The sequence below is a fragment of the Nuphar pumila genome, chromosome 17 (genome assembly GCF_984573655.1).
Source record: "Nuphar pumila chromosome 17, dmNupPumi1.hap1.1, whole genome shotgun sequence".
NCBI lineage: Eukaryota > Viridiplantae > Streptophyta > Magnoliopsida > Nymphaeales > Nymphaeaceae > Nuphar > Nuphar pumila.
Window position 1 is genome coordinate 77,389,209 of NC_143265.1, and position 18,590 is coordinate 77,407,798.

General features: G+C 39.6%; 1 pseudogene; it reads right to left on the reverse strand.

The window, feature by feature from the left end:
• Positions 1-15,435: 15,435 nt before the first annotated feature.
• LOC149812320 (transcription factor MYB93 pseudogene) lies at positions 15,436-16,805 on the reverse strand (annotated as a pseudogene).
• Between the last annotated feature and the right edge of the window lie 1,785 nt (positions 16,806-18,590).

An 18,590-nucleotide genomic window follows, 5' to 3' on the forward strand; every position in this document is an offset into this window, starting at 1 on the left:
TAGACAAGCCCTACTGGCATGGCTATACAATCAGGCAGTTATTCAGCCACCCATACCAGCTGGGTTCGAACTTGCAGCGTCCCGTCACATGGTGACTTACACAAACTGCTCCTACCAAACAGACGGAGCCCCCATTTGTTGGATAGAAGACCTTAATACACCAATTTTTTGAAAAACTAGGGCACAAAGACGGATTTTTTTGTATTCTTAGCAAAAGTTTTATATTTTTGATGTTTTAATATAAAAAAGATTTTTATTTAATGAAAATACTACTAAAAATATTAAAATAATGTGGGTCATGTCATGCCGTGTCATATGGAGGTCTACGTTTCTTGTCCCTTGGTTGCATTGAAACCTAGAAGAGAGCATTATAACTTGATGTGAAGACGTCAGAAATTTGTGATCATACTTGATAATCTTTTTTATTTTTTGAAACGATGATTATACTTAATAATTTACAGTATATTGCTTTCAATTTACTCAACATTAGTACAAGCTTTGCTACAACCACCATTGACCCAATTAACGACATATCATTATTATATTTTCTAAGAGAAAATCTTATCAAAATGCATGATCAATTTGCTAGTTCTACACCCTTTTGATGATTTTTTTTATTACGGGGAGAAACCTGGGCAACTGTAGCAGGTTAGGGTGTCAATGGGTCGGGTTTGGTTCGGACCCAGGTAGAACCAGACTTGCACCAGATTTTTGGGTATGGTATCGGGTTCAAACCCGGATATAATCGGGTCTACTATAAGAAAAATCATACCCGGACCCGATAAGCACTACATGAACCAAACCCTGAAAAACCACATTTTTTATCATATTTACATTGAAAATTTGCGGGTCTTAATCGGAACTCGGGTCAGGTCGGGGTCTTGTATAAATTTTTACAAACTACACCCGGGTCCATGTATTAATCGGACCTTTGGGTCCAGACCCGGGTCTTAATGTGGGGTCTCTTCTTATTTATCACCATACCCGGACCCTATATGATTTGGTTAGGGTCAGGTTTCGGGTAAACCAAGCTCGTTGACACCCCTAAGCAGGTAGAGCTCATCTCGATCCTCCCTGGCTAAGACCCTCATGAACTCCATGTCCTATGCTTACAAGAGGAGTAGCGCCAAGGGAAGATCAGGTGCAATGTGATTGCATACTTTTAGTCTGCCAGTGTACCTTATGGCCCTCCATCATTTCTTGGGACCCACAACTGATAGGCCCTATCTCCAAGATTGAGGGTGACCAGGTGCAGCAGCATACTAAAAGTGTGCAATCACATTGCACTTGATCTTTTTTCGAGTAGCACCCTTGGGGTTTGTGCCCGACTACGGGTCGAGGCCCTCTCCAACTACCCTAACCCATTTGGATGAAATTATTGAAAAAAAAGAGTTGAACATTGCTTAAGAATCCGGTCACATGTACGATGGTGGCCTTGAACCAATGCAACAGTTGAAGCAAAACACATGGACAAAAGAAAGAAACAAGCTAAATAATATGTATACTAGCTCCTAAGGGCTCCGGTCATCTGGTAAAAAGGCCCAGCTCAAGACATTCCAATTCTAAGGAACGTCTTGGGTGATAAACCTGGGGCATGTGTCCCTTGCCGCAAGGTTGAAGCTAAGTATACTTTCTAACTAGGGGTGCAAACGAGTCAAATTCGGTTCGGATGCTGTCATATCTGAATCCAAAATGCAAACAGTAGATCTGAATCCAGATTTGGATCCAGATCATATCTGAGGAGGTTAGATTGAATCGAATCCAAAATACATGTGGTAATATTGGACCCAGAAAGTAGAACAAAACAAGCTATTTACATGTAAAAATGCATTCGAGCTGGATTTTGATTTGGATCAACTCCTGATCCAACTTAAAATGCAGATCCGAATTTAACCCGAATCTGATCAAAATCCACATTCAGATTTTACTTAAAAGATCCATATCCGAAAAACATGTAGGGCTCTGATCATATACCAACCATATCTGATCCGTTTGCAGCCCTATCCCTCATGGGTAAGGGGATCTGGGGTTTTACCCTTGAACAAAGTATAGGTCAACAAATTATACTCAGGGGCGAAGCCACATTAGTGGGAGGGTGGGCACATGCCCATCCTGACTTGCTGAAATCCCTTAAAAGGGATATGAGTCAGGGTGGGCAGTATCCATCCTGACCCCTGATAGCATGGGCAGTGTCCACCCTGGTGGGCACTGGTGCCAAACCCAAAGAGGGCTAACCCTGCATTGGTTACACATTTCTCCAATCCCTCCCTCCTCCAATTTCCCCCTCTCTTTAGGGTGTTGTATGTGTGTTTTCTTCTTTTTAATCAACATTAAGCACAAATAATGAATGCTTGACTTTTTGTTAGAATATTAGAGCTTCTATTTGTTTTTTTTTTCAATTAGCAAAAATCTATGATTTCTTTTAGGATTTTGGGTATTTGTTTTTTTTCAAATTACATGATAATATAATGAAGATTTTAGGTTTTTTATCTGGTATTTTTTCAATTACCATTAAGTGTGATTCCATTAATAAATATTTGATTTTAGTTATCAAACCCCTAAATCTTTGATTTTTGTTAGGATTTATGTCTTCTATTTTTATTTTTCAAATGACATAAATATTTAATTAGGATTTGTTTTTTTTTCAATTAGCATATCTATAATGTGATGTTTGTTAAGATTTAAGGTCTTTATTTGCTTTTTTTAGAATGAAGTAAATGTTTAGTTTATAGTTTTAAGGTGTGTGTATTTAATTATCATTAGGCATGAATCCATGAATATTTTGTGGTTTGATTTTGGTTAGAATATTAAGGTTTTTTTATTAATGAATCATAATTGCATAATTTATAATGTTTATTTCTTTATGATATTTATACGAAACCACCATTAGGAATAGCGACCTAGTTGTGTTGGCTTTTTCTGCCGTACTTATGGTCACTGTCCTGAAAACATAAAACTCTGTGGGCTTACCTCTTGCCCCCCATGGAGTTGCCACACTTAAGCTTGCGCAAGGTGTGACACTCATAGGATTTGAACCCAGGCCTGCCTAGCGACCTAGGTTCCATCCCACTACGCCAAACTCATTTGGGGCTTTTATAATGTTTGCAGGGATTAGAGTTTTGTTTTTTTACATATGACATAAATGTTTAGTTATGGTTTAAAGGTTTTTCTGTGTTTTTTTCAATTATCATTAGGCATGGATATATGAATATTGCACGATGTGATTTTGGTTAGAATATTAGTGTTTTTCTATTACTTAGCATAAAAGCACAATTTATGTTGTTTGTAGTGATTAGTTTTGATTTGTTTTCTTAGAATGATATAAATGTTTAGTTTATAGTTTAAAGGTTTTTATATATTTTCTTCTAATTACCATTAGACATGAGTTCATGAAAAATGTGTGATTTGATTTTGATTAGAATATTAGTTTTTTTTATCTAGCATAAATGAATTATAGAAAATAGGGTTTTGATTTGTTTTTTTGAAACATATTGTTAGTAAATTTTTTTTTTATATATTTGTGCCCACCCTAGGTTAGAATCCTGGCTCCGCCCTTGATTGTATCTACTGGTAAAGAAAACAAATTAATGCTCTTCTCTCCCTGGCTATCCTAGAAAAAAGGTAAGCAAAAAGTATATATAATATGCTCCTTATTGTATCTAAATAATTAAAAAGAAGAGGATAAGATCGGCAAAACTCATAAGTTCCAAAGGCAGGAGTGAAAAAGACTTTTTTTTTCTTCCAGATGTGATCTACATGTTTGGTTAGCAGTTAGTGCATGTCACCTTGTTTTGGGATGTTGCAAGTTCGAAGCCCCAAATGGTATGGTTGTATAACAGGTAGGGTTCTGCCTAACCCCAGCTTTCTCTGTCAAAAAAAAAATGTTTGGTTAAGTAGGGATCGGCTCTTGAATTATGCTTTTCGGACGTATGTGTAAGATTTTATGGGGGTTGAAAAATAAAAAAGGCCTACAATGTACTAAATTTCCACTTCTAAAAAGAAAAACCATATTTTTATGTCCAAAACATATGATTTTCGGTTTGATTTCTACTATCTGAAACATACTGAATGCATCTATGGGGTCAGATTTGGTCAACATGACATGCCCCTATGAGTTTCATCTAGGATTTTCAGAACCACAAGTGTAACCAATACCATTCACAAAAAGAAGTATAACCATATCGTACCCAACCATATTTGCCCCAAGAGGCTCCCAGATATTGGTGCATTAGCATTATAGATGTAAAAGATGCACCTTATTGGGAATATCTGCATAACTAATGAGATGCTTCCTCATTGATTAGTTTATCTCATCCGGTAGCAGTAGGGACTAATGTCTCAATTTTCTGTATTAGTTCTATAGAAACATGATCTTCTAGACTAGAAGTTTGTGTAGATACCTGCCTTACATCATTCAATCCTTCTCAAACGTTTGTGCCAAAGACCAACTAGCAGTGGATTAAAAATTTTCAACTCAGATTGCAAATAGGTCTGCCTGTGAATAGTCCAGACTAGTGTCTAAAGTTGTCTTCCTTCTGTGCTATAGTCATTTTTCACTTCATTGCCAACCTGTGTGGGTCCTATGCATGTGAGCTGGGCACATGACCTTTGTTATGTAACCCTGTGCCATATTAAATTTGATGTAAAGAATCCAGGTTATTTGTTTAGTGATCCTAAAGAAAGGATCAACTTATAATTGTCATTTGAATATATCATGATTTTTCTCATGAATGCCTTTCAAGTTGTTCTAGTTTCTTTCTGCTTTTAATATTAATTATTTTAATTATCACAGAGAATTTCCCTAACCACAAATTCTTTTACTATTCAGAGAATTTCCTTATTTATAGCATTTAGAAAATGATATTTGTGACACTGGACCGGATCTATTTACTTCACTTTTTAAGTGCAATAAATGATATAAACATTGAGTTCAGATGATAGTAGTTATTGGTTCCGACCAAATTGAATTATCTTAATGGATTTCAGTTGAATTTGGATTTTATTATTTTTTTAGAGGAATTTGGATTTTATTCTAATAATCAGATTTGAGATCAGTTGAAGTAATTTTACATTTGACTCCAATACAGATACCTAATCCAAGTGAAGAAAATCTGATTTTTTTTTTTGTTTTTTTGGGGTGGGGGGATAATTAGTCTAACTTTTTTTTTGGATTTATAACCCAAAGAAACCACACCCGGCACAAAGACCTAGTCGCACTTGCTTAGCTTGCCATACCTATGGTCGACGTTTCAGCAGCGTAAAACTCCGAGGCTAGGACCCCTGCCCTCAGGGCCTATGCTACACGTTGGCTTGCGCAGAGGGGCGACACCCATGAGAATCGAACATTGACTACCGGTCTAGCAGCCAATGCACCACCCCACTACCACACCCCCCCTTGGGGCTTAGTCTGACTTGATATGACCTACATCGAATTGAATCCGACCCATTTGTATCCCTTTCAACAAATGTAGACCTATAATTATTGACATAGTTTTAATGTTAATGAGCCGAAGTACAGAAGAAATGATGGCCATCACAATCCAGAACCGATAGTCCCATCATAATCCCAATCTTGTTTGTAGCATTGTACTGCAATTAGGGTTGTCAACGGGTCAGGTTTGGTTCAAACCCAGGTAGAACCAGACCCAGACCTGATTTGAGATGCTGGTACCGGGTTTGAACCCGGGTCCAATCGGATCCATCAAAAGAGAGACCATACCCGGATCCTATAAGGATTACATGAACCAAACCCGAACCATATACACAGTAAAATAATTTTTGTTAGTCTTTTTACAATGAAAAATAGCGGATCTTTGTCGGAACTCGGGTCAGTTCAGGGTCTGGTATAAAATTTCACAAACCATACCCGGCACCATATATTAATTGGATCCTTTGGGTCTGACCCCAATTCTAATCCGACCTTTTTATTTATCACCAAACCCTGGCCCTATAGGGTTTGGTACAGGTCGGATCTGGGTCAAACCATACCCATTGACACCCCTAACTGCAATATATGTTCTGCGATCTTTTTGGTTCATTTTCATGCTTTCTTGACTATTTGGTAAATGTTCGTTGAGCTGTTGCTACATTAGGGCTATCGTGATCAGCTTTTATTCCATGATAGATTGAGTAGGTTGGATTACCACATCACAAGTAGGTGATATATGTTTTCCAAAGATCCAGGTCCATGTTTTCAGGACATCAAATCCTTTTGGAACATGATTGTGAGATGGCTGATGCAGAAAGAAAGTGTTAAGGAGGAAGGCAACCATGGTAATTATTGCAAATGTAAGAACTTCAAAGCATAGAGCAGCTACTTTTGTTAAAAGTAATTAAGAAAATATGAGATCCCTATAGCAAACTAATTATGATGTTAATATCTATGTTGTATATATGGTTAATGGGACTTTTGATGATGTTCAAGAGATGATGATCAATTATTTTGGACATGGATGAATTTATTAGACTTAATAAGGCTGGTTAATGTACTTGGGCCTTCCCTGGTTAGTGGTTGAAATTTTTGGGAGCCATTGTACGCCATCATGAAAGGTTTTTCACTAAGATAGGACAAGGGAACTCTCACCTTGCCCCAATGACTGACCACATATTGACAGGGCTCCGGTTGGTGAAACCCTTGAGGTTCTTCCTACCCGCCATGGAGTAGACAGTTTTGGCCTAAGGGATGCCCCTCGTGGGTTTCAAACTCATGACGTACTGTCAACTTGGTGATGTTTTGACACAAATCCTACACTGAAATTGCGAAGAAATAACTAATTAAGTTATGCTACTTTTATATATCTACACTACCAAAGCAAGATTAGTGGAAAATAAGCAATTACTAATGCATAAAATTAATGAAATAACAACTCTCAATCCAATCAATCTGCTTAAAAAGATACTTATAATGATTATTTATAGGGGAAGCACATGCAACTCTAGGTCAATTTCGGATCTGAGATGGATCCATTACATTAAAAGATCCAAATATAAATAAAAGTCAAATAAAAAAAACCTTAAAGTGGAACTAGATCCAAATGAATCTTCTGTGAACTCAGATTGCAGGATGCTCATCCCCAGAACCATTCTTCCTAGGTTGAAGAAGACTTGCTCAAGTCAGTATCTCGCTTACACTTCTTTCAATTCTACTCGAAAGCTAAAACCCACAAAAATGATGCAAACTCCACTTTATGTAGACTTATTAGGAGTAGGTGTAAAGAAAGCGATTGCTATTGTTACAACCCAAACTTTAGAAGACGGTGCAAATTCGAGCTCCAGTATTCACTTGCCTTTCCTTTTAGGTATTGAGGACTGTCCAGGCCTAGGTGAGACCTAGGAGATAATGGATGACAAGTCAAAGATCTAAAATCTCAGTCAAGAGCAGAAAGAACCAAACACATGTCAACCCCAGATGCATGCCAATTAAGGAGTGAGGTCCACCTAGAGGGCGTACCATGCTAGAGAGTTCTAGGGGACATCTTCTAGTTCTAGAAGATTAATTAGAGTTAATTAAAGCTAATTAAGTTAGTAAATTAATTATGAGATAGTCGTTTAATTTGCTTGTTCTTTTGAAGAGTCTTTTACTAAGAAGCAATCCTAGTCTAATTAGTTTTTTTATGCAAGACTCAACTCAAGCTTCATATCTATATAAGGAGGTCTTGAAAAGTCATATAAATTATTGGTTAATAAAATAAAATTCATTGATCTCTGACATCTCTTTCTAGCCGTCTTCACTTTCTGGACGAGTCTCTCTCTCTTCCCTTACATTTTCTCCTTCTCTTCTCTCTGATACACATGAGATTAAACTTCTCTAGGCTGGTCCTTCATCAATTCCAAGGGCCCAAGCCCTTCTTGTACCTGTATCTTCAATGTGGAGTATAATCCCTATCTTGAAAATCGATTAGGAGCCCTATCAACCGTGGTTTTTCTAACCAGTCTTTCTTACAAACATATATCAAGTATTTATATCAATCTTTGGACTTCTATTATATCCTAAGACCAATCCCTAACCATCCCTAAAATCACCTAAGCCATCTAGACCAAGGCTACATTCAAAGGAGCAGTGCAGTCTCGTTCTATGGGTTGTTTTGTCTCTTTTGATCTCTTGTACCTACCCTGCCTGAATATGTAAACCCATTTAGGACTTTTCTATACCAGCTACACACTCCTTAGAACTGATCACAATCTTAGCTAAGACCTTACACATATTCGAAACCCGAAACATCAAAATTGCACCCTGCCGATTTGATAGAACATGTAGTTTTTACTGTTTGATTATCTTAGCCAACCAATAACCTATTTTAGTGTTTTCTAACCTCTAACCTGAGTGTCCAACAAGCTCTTGCTTTAGTCCATACCAAATCTGAATCGATTTTTTTTTTTCAATCAGCCACTAGAGTCATTTTTAGCCTACCTGATTTTCTTTAGGTCCTTTCCTAGAATCACCTGAAACCTACACCATGACCTCTACCGCATCATGTCTGTTGGACATGTTCAACCTAATTTCAGAAGGCTAAGAACCGTAAGTTCGATCCTCTCACTTTTGTTAGACTCAGACGAGAGTACATGTCTATTGCTAGCTCGAGGATCCCTTCGAGTCCGAACTCTGTACCGATTCAACCGGACTTTGAGGATGACCTAACAATTGCAAGATCTGTTTTGCCAATGATCCAAATATAAAGAATATCTGGAGTCTGCTGCTCAGTGGTGGTTGGTGTAGAGCAATGTTAAATGGATTCCCTTGCAACATATGAGTCAAAGTTGAAAGGTTCAGTCGTAAATGCTTCTGGATGCAATTAAGGCAGATTGAATCCAAATTGGTTCCACAATGTCAAATGGGTACTTTGGTGATTGTTCAAGTAATTAATGGACTTGAATACGTATTGATGGGTTTAGGTGTTGTTTGGGTTTGAATGGTTCAATTGGATTGGTTCTAAAGGGTTTTGGGTTGTACTCAAATCCAAAATAGTATAGGATACGTTAGGTAAGGTTTGAGCCAGTGGGTATTGGGTCGGATTTAAGCAGAAAATGAGAGGTTGGACTCAATCCGATGGTCCTGGATAGTGATGGACCGGTGGGCCTTGGATCCACATCACCCAAATATGGGTTCTGGGTATGTGAACCACCTAGAGTCCCGATTGTACGGGTGAACCGGTCCCTTCCAAGGAACACATGAGTGAGACTCCACCCGTGTTGGTAACCCTGTGGTGGAGCTCCTCTCACCCGCATGGGTAAGTTGCAGGGCAGCGCTCGCCGACGATGGGTAGGGATCTCACCACCTGATGGCATCTGCCGGAAGCTCGTCGGAACACAGTTGACATAAGCCACACCTACCAGATGACCAGAACCCTTGTGGGAAAGTAGCTATTTTTCGCATGCTTGGACCTGATCAAACTTAATTTTTTTGATATTTAATTACAGGGGAAACCACCCTCAGGATCAGAGACCTAACCGCGCTGGTTTTGCCTGCCATGCTTACGCTCACTGTCCTGGCAGCTTAAAACTCCGTGGGCTTACCCCCTTGCCCCCAGGGAGGCCTAATCAAACTTGAAAAGACGAAACTTAACATTGGATCATCTCAATGTCCATGACTTGTAGTTTTATTATTTGTTCAATGAATCAGATGGGATTCTTCCCAACTCTAGATAAGCTTGAGAAATTTAAAGAGAAACAGCCTATTATCATGAGTTGAGACCTCCAATCTCAAAAGCAATGAACAAGATGAGGCAACTTGTTGACTCAAGGTGATAACCAAGTCTGTCCTGTTGTTTTCAATCATCCATCTCCTGATAATCAGCTCAAAGTCTAGACTTCGAATCTTTAATCTTTTAAGTCTCGACGTGTGACCTATTCCTCCCCACCCATTAAATGTTTTTGCTGGGAGCAACTCTTGATCAGCTTCAACTTGAACATGAAGATTAGGTGAGCCAACATGGAACAAACAGTAGCATATAGTCAAGAAAGAAACTTATTATCATAGGTCAACTTGCAGGTATCTTTTGTTTTGTTAATTGTTCGAAGTGTTCCGAGGGGAAGAAAGCTGATGGTCATTTCTAATTGTGTCACTCATACTCCCTATTTCCATCCTTGTGACATCACATACATATTTATTTAAACTAACGTGCTGGTGAGAGGTAACGAAGATGCCACAATATGGTGCCTCATTTAATCACCCTAATAAGGATTCGATGACATAACCATGGGGGCAGGGTTTGGGTAATTGCTTCCCTACTCTAATTGTCAAGACTGCACCTAACAAATATCTTGTTTTCTTTCAGTGTTGACGAGCATGACCTGTTTGAATTGAACCCATCTTTCCAAGATCGACAAAAAACCATAATTGGAATGCACCCACATCTATCACTAAACCATACTCCATACGTCATATACATGCACTTAAGTATATATACTCAAACACATTTATATGCGTGTTCATGCACATGTACGTATAATGTATGCATGTGTGCATGAATACGTGCGTGTGCATACTCCTAGAAAGTATACCAAAGATATATAAACCTCATGACCAGTCACCACTTATTTGAGGCCATGGCTTTAGATTTATTAGACTATGTTGAGAATTTCAAGCTTCTTTCCAAGCCTTCTAGAGGCTCTCCCTATTTGATCAGAACACTTCATAAAATGTTCTGCCCCGAACACTGGATTTGCTTCCGTCGATGGGGACATCCATCAAGTAATTTCCTCCAGTGTTGTGAGAGGCGTACGCCTCAATACTTGAAGCGTACGCCTCAGAGGCGAAGCGCACGCTCAAGGTATTGAGGCGTTGTAGTGAAGCGTTTCAGGCTTGAAACGCACGCTTCACTCATGTGAAGTGCACGCCTCAAGTCGAAACGCGCTTCGCTTCTAAGGCGTGCACATCATGTTGAATGTCGTCTCCGATTCTCGATTCTGTTTTGAAAGAGATTAGAAGAGGTGAAATTGTTGCAGTGAGGAAGCGATGGCGTTCGCCATTTTTGCTAGAATCGTTAAAGTTTCCCGACGGAATTTGGGGGTGTAAGAGAGGGAGTTGAATGGCTAATAGAACTGATCCGACGGCCAAGAGCATCCACGGAACGAACCCTCAGAATCTCGTCGAGAAGGTTTTGAGGTCGAAGATCTATCAGAACACCTACTGGAAGGAGCAAGAAAGAGCAATGCTTCGGTCTCACCGCGGAAACCCTCGTCGACAAGGCCATGGAGTTGGACCGTTCCAGCGGAACGTATGGTGGGAACAGGAAGGCGACTCCTTTTATGTGTTTGGTGATGAAGATGCTTTAGATCCATCCGGAGAAGAAAATCGTCGTCGAATTCGTCAAGAACGAAGATTATAAGTAAATGCCCCAACTTGCTTTTTTTTTTGCTTTGTTCACTTGTTATTATTATGCCCTCGTCGATGGTGACTTTCACTGAGTCATCGGCAGCCTTGTCGGTGACATACCTTGCAACTAGGAGGCTAAATGGGTATGTGCCTGTATCAGTGGCCACTCAACCTAATGTCGCCATCGCCGGACTACTGGAGGTGCCCTCATCGGGAAGCAAGAGTTGGATGTCGCTGGGGGTCGCTGCCTCACCGACAACATCACCGACGACATCCTCTGTCACTAGATATAAAAAAAAGGAAGCATTTGCCCTCCTTGATCTATGCTTTGGCCGACCATCCAGTTGCGATCACCAGAAAGCTTTGGGGGACCTCTTCTATAGACAGTTGTCGATTCACCGACATCTTTTTTTTCACTCACCGGATATCGAAGGAGGCATTTGTCTGGTTTTCTTATAAAACCATCGTTTCCAAAGAATGACGCAATGTCAGTGAGGGTTGCCATCATCGACGGCCTTTCGACTGGCTGCCAATGTCGGGGTGACATCGATCGGCGACGTGAGCGATGTGGGTAATCGTTACCCTTTTGAGAAAAAACTGATGGCTTTCAGTTTTCTCAGAAACCGAAAGCCATAAGGTTTTCAGTTTAAAGCAAGGTACCAGGACGAACCAGGTATTCCAACCCGGTGGCGGGCCCAATCCAGACCCATTTTGGGTGGATCGGGTCTGCCCGGATCTTATCGGGTCGGTCCTGACCCAGGATCAGACCCAGACACATTAATGGTTTTGGGTTTGGGTCTGGTCCAAATTCAAATCCGTGTCCTGTTTGGACCGGGTCACCGAGTCAGACCCAGATCCTGTGTGGAAAGGGTCTAACCCAGATCCTATGTGGTTTGGGTCAAACCCGAATCTTGTATGGACAGAGTCTGCTCCAGATCCAATTCGTATAAGGTCTGACCCGGGTCCTGTTTGGACCAAGTCAGACTCAAGTTTTTGTTATGGATCAAATCTAAATTCAAATTGAATTGGATATGATTCGTAATATGGTCCAGATAATATTGACACCTAAACCAGATCAGTGACCAATACAACCCTTTCTGAGACCGGTTTAGAGTCATTTTTGACTGGTTCCTTATGATTTTTTACCTGTTTTGAGATGTAGAGACTTTGTTTTCATGAATTCATGAAAAGACAAGGATTTTCTCATTTGCTTTGTTCACTTGTTATTATTATTTTATATTGTCATTTATTATTAGTTTTTATTTAAAATTTTCATTATTTTATTAATATTATATATTTTATTATTTTGATCATGAAGCTTACGCTTCAACGCCTTGAGGCTTACGCCTCGCTTCGCCTCATCGCATTTAACAACCTTGATTTCCTCTTTTTGCATTAGAGCATGGCTTAGTATTTGAAGCTAATGTGAGGTCCAGTGGCCACATTGTATTTTATTAATGACTATTTATATAGAATTGTTTGAGTTGCTTTGCATATATATGCTCCCAGGGCGGCGTATAGGTCCTCCTAGCTTGGGGAGAGAGTCAAAAGTTCAAGGCTCAGGATGTTTGAAGATCGAACCATGAGAGGGTGTGCCCATGGTTACCAGGAATCCAATTGTAGGGCCAATTTCACTCTTGGATCTTACCACCAAAGATGAGACCAATGTGGTTCCATTCAATCCTAAGTGCATTCCTCCTTATTTAGAAATAAAAAAATTGTTGTGTATATGTGACCTCTTCTGTGTTTTTTTTTCCAGATAGGCAAGAAAAAACCCTCCATCACCAACCACACACTGATAATGTTCATGTTGGTAAAGCCTGAAAGTCTCCCCTGCCTACTAGGGAGTACACTAAGCTTCGACAGCTTGTTGCAAAGGATAACTCCCCCATGAGGTTTGAACTCGTGACATCCCGTCAAAATGATGATTTTCACAAGTCGCCCCTACACATGTAACTCCATTCACTCACTTTTTTTGTGTGTGTGTATGTTTGTGTTAGCATAGACACGCACTGATATGAGAGAGAGAGGTGAAAAGATCAGGTGCAATATGATTGCACAAATATTTGTGCATTAAGCACCTTCCATCTTGGGGACAGGGCTGTCAGTTGTGGGACCCAAGGCCTGATGGAGGGCAATCACGTGCTTAATGCACAAATTTTGTGCCATGTGATTGCACCCGAGTAATATATATATATATATATATATATATATATATATATATATATATATATATAGAGAGAGAGAGAGAGAGAGAGAGAGAGAGAGAGAGAGGTATTGTTTAATTAAGTCCACTACTGTCAATTGCTTGATTGAAAAGGAACAAAGGGTCTCAACTGCTCACGAGGAAATAAGAGTTGTTCCTTTCTCTTTCTCCATAGAAAAATGACCAACACAAACCCCCTAATAAGGGGAAAAGATACGAATGCAATATTAAAGAAAAAGGAGAATGCCCTACGCCCAAATAATATTTAGTACCCTCCCTTAGCATTGCCCCCCATCATTCTACGTCACTCTTTTCACATGACCCCCAAAAAATCAACTCCAAAAAACCCTACAAAGAATCATCTCCCTCCCCAACATTCCTAACTCAGATCCCTTTCCCCATCAACTAACTAATCTCCAATGGAACCATGCTGTTAGTGCTCTCTGTAAGGTCCCCTATCTCTTTTTAATTGGTAGAGTTTTCAATAGTTATGGCCTCTTTATTGAATTATTATTGTTTTTTTAAAGGCAAGCTGGGTTAGACTGACCCCTACCAGTTATACACTACACTATTGGGTTTTGAACCTGCAACGTCCCAACACAAGGTAACGTGCACTAGCTGCTCCTATCAGACGCGGGGAGACCCTACTGGTTCTTTATTGAATTATTGCTCATACCATAATAACGAACACCCTTTTAGTTGGTCTTTTTCTCTTTTATCATCTGATCCCTTCAATTAATTTTAGAGACTAAGAACAGTGATGATCCATGTCACAAATACACGTGGACAAAAAGACGCGACATGCAGATTTTGACTCACAAGTTTCTTTTTTTTTTAAATACGAGATGAGGAGGACACGGGAATTTTTAATCAATAAAAACTATTTTTTGATATTTTAATATTAAAAAATATAATTTTCTTAAAACAAAAACATTAAAAAATAATAATATGTTATTAAAATATTGTTGTACGTGTCCAAGTGTCCGAGCCTATCATCAGGGACATGCCACCAAAATGATGTGTCCTGTGACATAGGGGAGGGTAAACAAAATGACTAACCAAACAAAGGTTGTTCAAGCTCGGCTTCTACTTATGGCAAGTCAAAGTCGTGCTCGAGATCATGGCGAGCCTGAACTTATGAGGCGAGTATAAGCTGGCTTGTTTAAAACATAAATAAAATTTTAAATCTAAAAATAAATAAAATTTTAAATTAAAAATAATAAAATTTGGATTCAAAACCCACTGAGCCAATCTAAAACTGACTCATTTACAAAATAAATACATTGTTTCAAGGCTTAAGTAATAGAATTTGAAGTTGTAAGCCAAACGCTTAAACCAACTAGACTTTGGTTAAAAATATATGTAGAATATATCTATTACTAGTTAACGAAATTAACCTATACGATCCAACAAACACTTGTAGTTCGTATTTGGCTTGCCGACGAGTTCGAACGAGCTCTCTACGAGTCGGGCCACGAGCAGTTCATCTTGTTTCCCTGACCTAACCAAGGGATTCAACTGTTTTATGTTTGGTAAAACATAAATACACAAAATAAACAATGAGTAAACATAGTACTTTTTTTCTTGGTTATCCCTTTCTTCTGTATATATCATATGCTTCTAGTTGATGAAAATAAGTAAACAATACCCACTTAACACTAATCATAAATACACAAAAAGATGTGAAAATAATCATTCACCAAATCTAACTCAGACCATTTACACATAACCTTGTATGCTTTTATCAGTATATACAAGTGATTTTCCCGAATGCAGTATCAACACGTAAAAGATATAGATGATCATCATCAATGCAAAGCCAGGAAACTGTGCACTCTGAAAAGGGTAAATAGAAAAGAGAGATCCAAAGGTGAAAAAAAAATGTTGTAGTGGAAGCACCCCTCACACTACACCTTCAAACAATTTCATGAATGAAAGGGTCTTCAAGGAAGAATTCAGGCCAGATCACAGAAGATCCATATCCGGAATTGCTCGAGATGTCGGCTTTGTTGCCGATCCAGTTCTCGTCTGAGCCGAAGGGAAGAGGAGGCAACAATGGGGATTTAGATGTTGTGTCTTCTTGGTTAACGAATGTGCAACCTGATTCCTGATTATTGAGATTAAGGGAATCAAAGTTAGGTAGGAGTTGTATGTTGTGTACAGAGGTGGGGGCTATTTGGTCAGCAAGATTCTGTGAGGGAGAAAGTGCAAGAGAGGAACCGGCATTATCCAATTGGTAGTTGCTCCATCCCATGGCCTCCTCATCAACCTGAAAGGGCTTAGATGAAGAACAAGGTGCCAAGAAATTTAGGCCTTCCATGTCTGTGATATTGTTGCTTACAGTACTGCTAGCACTACTAGTCATATCTGCTGTAGATTGGAGGAGATACTGCATGTACTGAAGTCTTGCCATGTGAGCAGCCTCTGCTTGTAGTCTAGCAGCATGGTCCTCCCATGGATGAACCATTATGTCCCTCAGATTAGCCAAGGCGAGTAATTGAGAAAGATTGCTGAAGAGATCGGTTCGCGGGCGGTGCGTCATCGGATCGAAGCCCATCTGGATGAGCTTCTTCTTCAAATGGGTATTCCAGAAATTCTTGATCTCATTGTCTGTCCTTCCTGGAAGATGAGTTGCAATAGCAGACCACCTAGAGAGAGAGAAAAATAATGTGAATTCACTAATCTCTAGACTAGTAAAATATTAGAATGCATCATGTGCGTCTCCCTAATAAGTACTCGTCAGTAATCTATTTCATTCTTACCATCCTAATCTTACTACCATCTAAGCATGCTCAGCTTATTCTTTGGGATATTATAATGGTGATTACTGAATTATCCTTCATAACAGCAACCTCATGATCATTGCAAAAAAAAATCTTGATACAATAAGAGAAAAAAATAGTTACTTGTTTCCAAGGATGGAGTGGAGATGCAGAATAGTTTGTTCTTCCTCCTGGGAGAACTTCCCTCTCTTGATATCAGGCCTTAAATAGTTTGTCCATCTTAGCCTACAACTCTTGCCACATCTATTGAGCCCTGTCAAAACCAAAAAGAAAAAAAGCCAATAGTGAGTCCTCAACTGTAGGAAAAACTCCCCATAGATATATATCTCTGGTGAAGAATTGAGAGAGAGAGAGAGAGAGAGAGAGTACCTGCATGTTTGGGAAGGGCCCTCCAACTATTATGTCCATGCTTCTGAATGTGTTCCACCAGCTTGTGATCCTCCTCAGGTGTCCATGGACCTTTCTTCAACCCACTCTCATCACAACAGGGTGACCTCCCCATTCTCTCTTTCTCTCTCTTATACCTTCTCCTAGGTGTTCCTGCTTGTCTACAACAGACATGAACTCCCTCTTTGCCCTCTAAAACCAACAAAGGAGACAATGTATTTATGCTCTCCCATGGCCATGAACGTCGCCTTCCCCCCCCCCCTCAGTATTCTATTAGTTAGTCACTAAACTAATGAATTAACTAGAGGCAGTTATTTCTCCATCCAGAGTGTCACCGTACATGTTTCGTCACCACATGGCTCCCACTATGATGTTGACACGTCAGCATGGGCCTACACGTGTACGGTGGAGTATGGCCCAAGGCTTTTCTACGTCCCACACTGCAAGAGACAGGGCATCTCCTGCACGCAACATAGAGCCCACACTCTCGTCACCCTCACCAAACTGCAACAAGATTTTTCCAGGGTTTGATGTCACGTTGCATGGCTCCTGTTCCATAGGATCTAGTGGGCCTAAGCCCCACATAGGTATACCCGTGCTAGGCCTAGATGAGCACCTATGACATATATTGTGAAATGATGAAAATACCCTTTATACACGGATCGTTTGAAGACTAACCAGACCCGGGTCGCCGAGCCATATATATCAAGGGCATTATCAGTTCATGAACAAGGGAGAGTCAAGTTGTACAATTCCCTAGCCTTCCATCGATCTTCAAGTTGATGTTATAAATGGATCTGAATCGGTAAATTAGAAATACATTGTAATAATGGACCAGTACTGCTATCTAAATCTGATAGTCTGTCACAGTAAAAATCTAACTGTGCTTACTCTGATTTTGGTTAACCTATCAAATGTGTTGACCCTGATTTTAGTTAACCACATTTTACTTCTTTCCCTTTTTGAAATCCAAGCATCTTGGTCCAGCTTCATGAGCTTAATTTGTACAATCAAGCCATCATTTGAGTCAATTTTCGGTTGATTCAGCATCAAATCTGACATTGCTTCAATCTATGGCGTTGAGGTGATCAGGTAAGTTGGTCTATAAATTCTGTATGTCAAGTCTAAATCTCTATTAAAAGTATATCTCTGTCACCTTGAAATTACAGCAGTGATGTTGTCAATATCTTGCAAGATGAAAAACATACCCTTTAGTCCTGCAACTGCTTTCAGACTTTCCCTATGTCAATTTTATGATGGTACGATAGGTAGGGATGCACACGAGCCGAGCCTTGGTTGTTCAAACTTGGCTCACTCTGAACCAGCCTTGTTCAAGCTCAGCTCGCGCTAGAATCCAAGCTGGATCAACCTTGTCCCGGCTCGGTTGAGAGCTCGAGCTGAAGAGAGCTTTAGTCGAGTTTAAAAAAAAAATGACATAGGGACTTTCCCTATGTCAATTTTATGATGGTACGATAGGTAGGGATGCACGAGCCGAGTTTGAGCTGAGCCTTGGCTGTTCAAACTTGGCTCACTCTGAACCAGCCTTGTTCAAGCTCAGCTCGCGCTTGAATCCAAGCTGGATCAACCTTGTCCCGGCTCGGTACAGAGCTCGAGCTGATGAGAGCTTTACTCGAGATTAAAAAAAAATAATACTCGTTTGAAGAGGTAGGAATCGATCACCAACCTCGCCTAAATGTGTACAAATTCCTCACCGTTAGGCTAGGCTGACCATTATTTATTATTGTGCAAAAAAAGTTATATATATTCTAAAAACATAAGCAAGGTTATTGTAAAACATGAAAAGTCATACTGGCGGCAGATTTGATACCATGACCAAAGCCTGCCCGTTAGAGAAACACTTACTACTGTTTATACTTTTTTAAAAATATTATATATATAT